This window comes from Rhinopithecus bieti, unplaced genomic scaffold, assembly GCF_001698545.2.
Source record: "Rhinopithecus bieti isolate Rb0 unplaced genomic scaffold, ASM169854v2 scaffold_15131, whole genome shotgun sequence".
Classification (NCBI taxonomy): Eukaryota; Metazoa; Chordata; class Mammalia; order Primates; family Cercopithecidae; genus Rhinopithecus; species Rhinopithecus bieti.
In genome coordinates, this window is record NW_016808003.1 from 204629 (window position 1) to 210422 (window position 5794).

The window sequence follows — 5794 nt, forward strand, 5'->3', positions numbered from 1 at the left end:
ACAGACAAGAATTTGAAAAGAAAAGGTTTTGCTGTGGATTCATAACGAGGGCTTTATTTTTCATTGGTATTTTAATGGTAATGGTATAGCAATGTTTTATTTTTAATGTTGTTTTAAATGGCTACTAAAATTTTATTTTGAAATCACAGCTGTTTCAGTCACCCCCAAGAAACCTTTAAAAACGTCTTATTAAAAACATTTTAATATATAGGAACCTTTAGCGTTTATACACATTTCTAAGATAGGAATCACAATGAAGGTACGTTGTTTCACTATTCCAAATTCCAAATAACCATGGTGAATATGGTTTCACCATTCCAAGTAACCATTGTGAATGTGGTTATACACCTCCAGTCTTTTTCTATGCAGAGCTTAAGATATAAGTTTTTCTAAAGTGAATTCTCTTTTGTAATTATCTTTTTCTGACTAAGATAGCATGCCATTACATGGCTGTTATATTATAATTTATTTCATTGGTCATTCTCAGTTCTTCTCTATTAAAATACATTGTTGGGTAAATGTAAAGTCTGCATATCTATGATTACTTTCGAGTCTCACTCTGTCGCCCAGGCTGGAGTGCAGTGGCGCGATCTCGGCTCACTGCAACCTCCACCTCCCAGGTTCAAGCGATTCCCCTGTCTCAGCCTCCTGAGTAGCTGGGACTACAGGCATATGCCACCATGCCTGGCTAATTTTTGTATATTTAGTAGAGACGGGGTTTCACCATATTTGCCAGGCTGGTCTCGAACTCCTGACCTCCAGCGATCTGCCTGCCTCAGCCTCCCAAAGTGCTGGGATTACAGGTGTGAGCCACCGCGCCTGGCCCATGATTACTTTCTAAGTGTACATTCCTAGATGATAGAATTGTTGGGCAGAGTATGCACATAAGGGTGTTTTTTTTTTTTTTTTTTTTTTTTTTTTTTTTTTTTTTTTTAATGTGAATTGCTCAAGTTCCCTCTGGAAAGGATATGCTGTTTTACACTCCTACCAACAATCTGTGAGTGTCTTTACCCACACCCTAGCAAAAGGCAACATTTAAAGGGATTTCTATAGGAATACTTTTGAGCCATACTTGTACTCTTCAACCAAGTACAAGTACCCCTCTCTAGTCATCACTTTTTTCTTATTTGTTGATAGCACTTCAGCTTCTCATCTTTTATTTCACCTTTACTATTTTGGTAAAGAAAGGTTATCTAGGTGAAGCAAAGGCTTAATAGAGCAAAGAAGAGATTTAAAGTTAGGATGCCCTTGAAATCCAGTATATCTGATTATCTTGAACAAGTCACTTAACTTTCCTAAGGTACTCTTTCCACAACGATGCACTAGGGGTTATAATACATTTGCCTTACCTTTCTTAAGGATAGTTTTAAGGGTCAAATAAGACATTTCTGGAAAGTACATTTAGACAAACTTTGTCTTGTTGGTATTTTAAATAGAGACAATGTCTCACTATGTTGCCTAGGCTGGTCTCAAACTCCTGAGCTCAAGCCATTCTCCTGCCTTGGCCTTGCAAAGTGCTGGGATTACAGGCATGAGCCACTGCACCCAGCCATGTTATTACCATCTGGTAAAAATTTCAGAGCACAGAAGCATCTTGAGGTTCATACATTTTTTAAAGTAAATACCTTAATTCAAAAGGCTATTCTGTAATACCCTTTGCCCCCATACTCTTTCACTCCTTAAATTTGAAGGGTTTTTTTTTTTGTTTTTTTTTTTAACTGCTGCCCTAGATTATATTCAAAACTTTATCAGGGTTCTAAAATTAGGTGAGTGAATGAATCTGCACAAATGTTGAAGGAGCAAATATTTAAAAGCACTATATAAAGCGGAGAGGGACAGGTATAATGCTAAATAAAACACAGTACTTGGGCTCATGATAAATAAAACATGGTCTTTGTGCCCTACAGGCTACATTATCCGGGCAGCAGAGGGCATAAAAGCTGCTTTCCAAATTTAGATGGCAATTTTAGATGTGATGCCTGATGTCAACTATTCTCAAGTATGCTAAAGCCCAATTCTGCTGACCAAGCACCTGAGCAAGTGACCGGCCAGTCTCCACAGGGTCATCTTTCTGACGGTAGGAGTTGCAAGGTGAGGAAGTGTTAGTATCATAGTGCAAGAACCTGCGTTCTACTTTCAGGTCCTCCACCTGGAGCAGATCAGTTAACTTTTTTGAGGCTGGCTTTATTCACTCATGAAATGCAGGTAATTCCAGCTTCCTCATGTGTTTGTTGTGAGGATTACATGACATAGTACGTGTGCAACACTCAGTAAACCAGGAACTGCTGGCACTCATGTCATCATTCTTACCCACTAGAGACTTCACTTCCCCAGGAAAAAAACTAGGTCTCTTCTGACTTTGTATTCCTACCCCCTAGCAGTCACTGGTACTTAGTCGTGTTTGATAAATTAACATAGAGTGTGACCATTGATAAAAATTCAGTTTGGGTGCAGGGCGCGGTGACTCACGCCTGTAATCCCAGCACTTTGGGATGCCAAGGCGGGCCGATCACCTGAGGTCAGGAGTTTGAGACCAGCCTGGCCAACATGGTGAAACCCAGTCTCTGCTAAAAATACAAAAAGTAGCCAGACGTGGTGGCACATGCCTGTAATCCCAGCTACTCGGGAGGCTGAGGCATGAGAATTGCTTGAACCCAGGAGGTGGAGGTTGCAGTGAGTTGAGATCTTGCCCCTGCACTCCAGCCTGGGTTACAGAGCAAGACTCTGTCTCTAAATAAATAAATAAATTCAGTTTGGACCAATGAAGAAGGTAATATGTAAATATGGAATATTGGGAAAAACTGACCACGTTATTTGGAGTTAATATTAAGGAATCAAAGGAAACATTGAACTAACTGGACTTGGACTCATCTCTGCTATGACTGTCATTCTACTTTATATCCCTAATGCCAGGCAAATAGTCTCTCCTTACTAAGAATAAATGTACTGGCTGGGCATGGTGGTTCATACTTATACTCCCAGCATTTTGGGAGGCTGAACTGGGAGGATTACCTGAGGCCAGGAGTTTGAGACCTGGCAACATAGCAAGACCCTGTCTCTACAAAAAAAATGTTTTAAAAATTAGCTGGGTAGCCGGGCGCGGTGGCTCAAGCCTGTAATCCCAGCACTTTGNAAACTGACTCAAGTTTCTCCCATTTTAAAACCTCATTCCTAGACTTCTAATCACCCTGCCGCTACCTAGTTTCTCTCCTCCCCTTCCCTTCCCAGCTGGACTGTTTGAAAGAGTTGTTAATAATTGGCTTTCTCAGTTTCCTGACCTTCCACTTAGCCCTCAAGACATATGTTAACAATTTTCATTATTTTATTTGATCTCTCTGCAGTATTTACCATGAAAGTCTCCCTTTTGGAAACGTCCTTCTTTTGTTTCTGAGAATCTGTATTCCAAGGTTCCCTTCTTCCTCCCAGGAAGTTCCTTCTCAGCTTCTCCTTTGCTGGTTCATCTTCCTCCAAAGGTTGATTTTCCTGCAGGCTTGATCCTTCTTGTGCTGTCTCTGGAATAATTTATAGAGCATTGAGGCTATCTCGTGTTTGAAGATTTGGTAGAATTCCCTGTGAAACCATCTGGGCCTGACGCTTTTTCATGTGATATTTCCTTTATAACTTTCTCGATTTTTTTTCTGTGGAAATTGGTCTATTTAAACTTTCTAACTCTAATGGAGAAAATTTTAGTGATCTGTACTTTTCTAGCAAATTATCCCTTTCATCTGGGTTTTCAAATTTATTTGGTAGAGGTCTACAAAGACATCCTTTATTATTTTTAAATGTTTTCATCTTATTTCCTCCATGCCCTTTCTCATTTTGTGTTTTGTGCTTTTCCCTTTTTTCCTTATCTAATGGTTTATCTCTTTTATTTTGTTATTTTTTTCAAAATACAGAATTTTGAATTATTAATTGCATCTGTTTTTCTATTTTTTCTCTCATTCTTTTCTTCTACTTTCATCTTTTTTTGTTTGTTTTTCCTGACACAGGGTCTCACTCTGTCACTCAGGCTGACATGCAGTTAGTGGCATTGTCTCAGCTCACTGTAGCCTCTACCTCCTGGGCTCAAGCAATCCTCCCACCTCAGCCTCCCAAGTAGCTGGGACTACAGTGGTACACCACCACATTTGGCTGATTTTGATTATTATTTTTTTTTTGTAGAGACAAGGTCTCCCTGTGTTGCCCAGGCTGGCCTTGAACTCCTGGCCTCAAATAATCCTCCTGCCTCGGTCTCCCAAAGTGCTGGCATTTCAGGCATGGGCCACTGTGCGTGGGCTTCTTTCATCTTTATTATTTCCTTCCATGTCCTTTCTTTTGGTTTATTTTGTTATTTTTTAAGTTTATTTATTTATATATTTTTTGAGGCAGGGTCTCACTCTGTCACCCTGGCTGGGGTGCAGTGGTCGATCACAGCTCACTGTAGCCTTGGATTCCTGGGCTTTAGCAATCCCCCTGCCTCAGCCTCCCGAGAAGCTAGGACTACAGGCATGTGCTATGATGCCTATTTTTTTTTTAATTATTTTTTTGTAGAGACAGGGTCTTATTATGTTTCCCAGGCTAGTCCCAAACTCTTGGCATCAAGAGATCCTCCCACCTTAGCCTCCCAAAGCAGTGGGATTACAGGTGTAAGCAATGTAATTAGTGCAATGAATTTTCCTGATTACTACTTTAAATGCATGCTATAAAATTGGATTTGTAGGCTGGTTCGAGTGCAGTGGTATTTACAACTAATTGATGACAACCAGTTACAGATTTCTTTCTTCCTTCTTCATTCCCGCTACTTCACTTGACTAGCCTTAAAAAAAAATAAAAAAGTAAATAAAATAAAAAAGATTCTGATATATAGTGTTTTCAGTGTCATTATTTCTTTAAAAATGTATAACTTTGGCTGGGCTCATGCCTGTAATCCCAGCACCTTGGGAGGCCGATGTGGGCAGATCACCTGAGGTCGGGAGTTCAAGACCAGCCTGACCAACATGGAGAAACCCTGTCTCTACTAAAAAAATACAGAATTAGCTGGGCATGTTGGCGCATGCCTATAATCCCAGCTACTTGGGAGGCTGAGGCAGGAGAATCACTTGAACCTGGGAGGCGGAGGTTGCAGTGAGCTGGGATTGTGCCATTGCACTCCAGCCTGGGCAACAAGAGTGAAACTCTGTCTCAAAAAAAAAAGTATAATTTTAGTTCTAGAATACCCAGGAGTTGCTTGATAGTAGGCTATTAAATTTCTAGATGGAAAAGCCTGTTTTTTAAATTTTTGTTCATAAATTCTAGTTTTATTGCATTATAATCAGACATATTGTTTGTAATATTTCCACTTTTTTGAAGGGGAAATATTTTTTCTTTGTGACCTAATATATGATTATTTTGATGAATGTGGTGTGAGCAGTTGAGAAGAAACTGTATTCATTAGTATCAGAGTGTAGAGTTTGATAAATAACCCTAAGAGTTACTCTATTGAGTATGTTGTTTCGATCTTAGGTCTCCTTATTTTTGGTTCACCTAATCTGTCTTGTACAAAGAATGGTGTATTACAGTCTCCTATTATTAGTGTGTTTCCAGTGCCTTCTCGCATCTCTTATAGTTTTTATCTCATGAAGGTGATTGCTGTATTATGTTTATATAAATACATATATTTATATGTTATGTCTTCATTGTGGGGTGAGGCTTTTAGGATTAAAAAATATCTTTTTGTGTCACAGTTAATGCTTTAGGACATGGATTCTGCTTTGCCTGAGACCAGGATTGCCATCCCCAGTCTTTTTTTTTTTTTTTTTTTTTTTTTTTTTTTTTT

The 5794-nt window shown here is 39.3% G+C and overlaps 1 protein-coding gene across 1 annotated transcript in view; it reads left to right on the plus strand.

The window, feature by feature from the left end:
• The window catches only part of BCLAF3 (BCLAF1 and THRAP3 family member 3), a gene marked incomplete at its 3' end in the record, with an annotated part of 40199 nt that overhangs the window by 1478 nt on the left and 32927 nt on the right, over nucleotides 1-5794 (plus strand). The gene's annotated exons all lie outside the window — the stretch shown is intronic.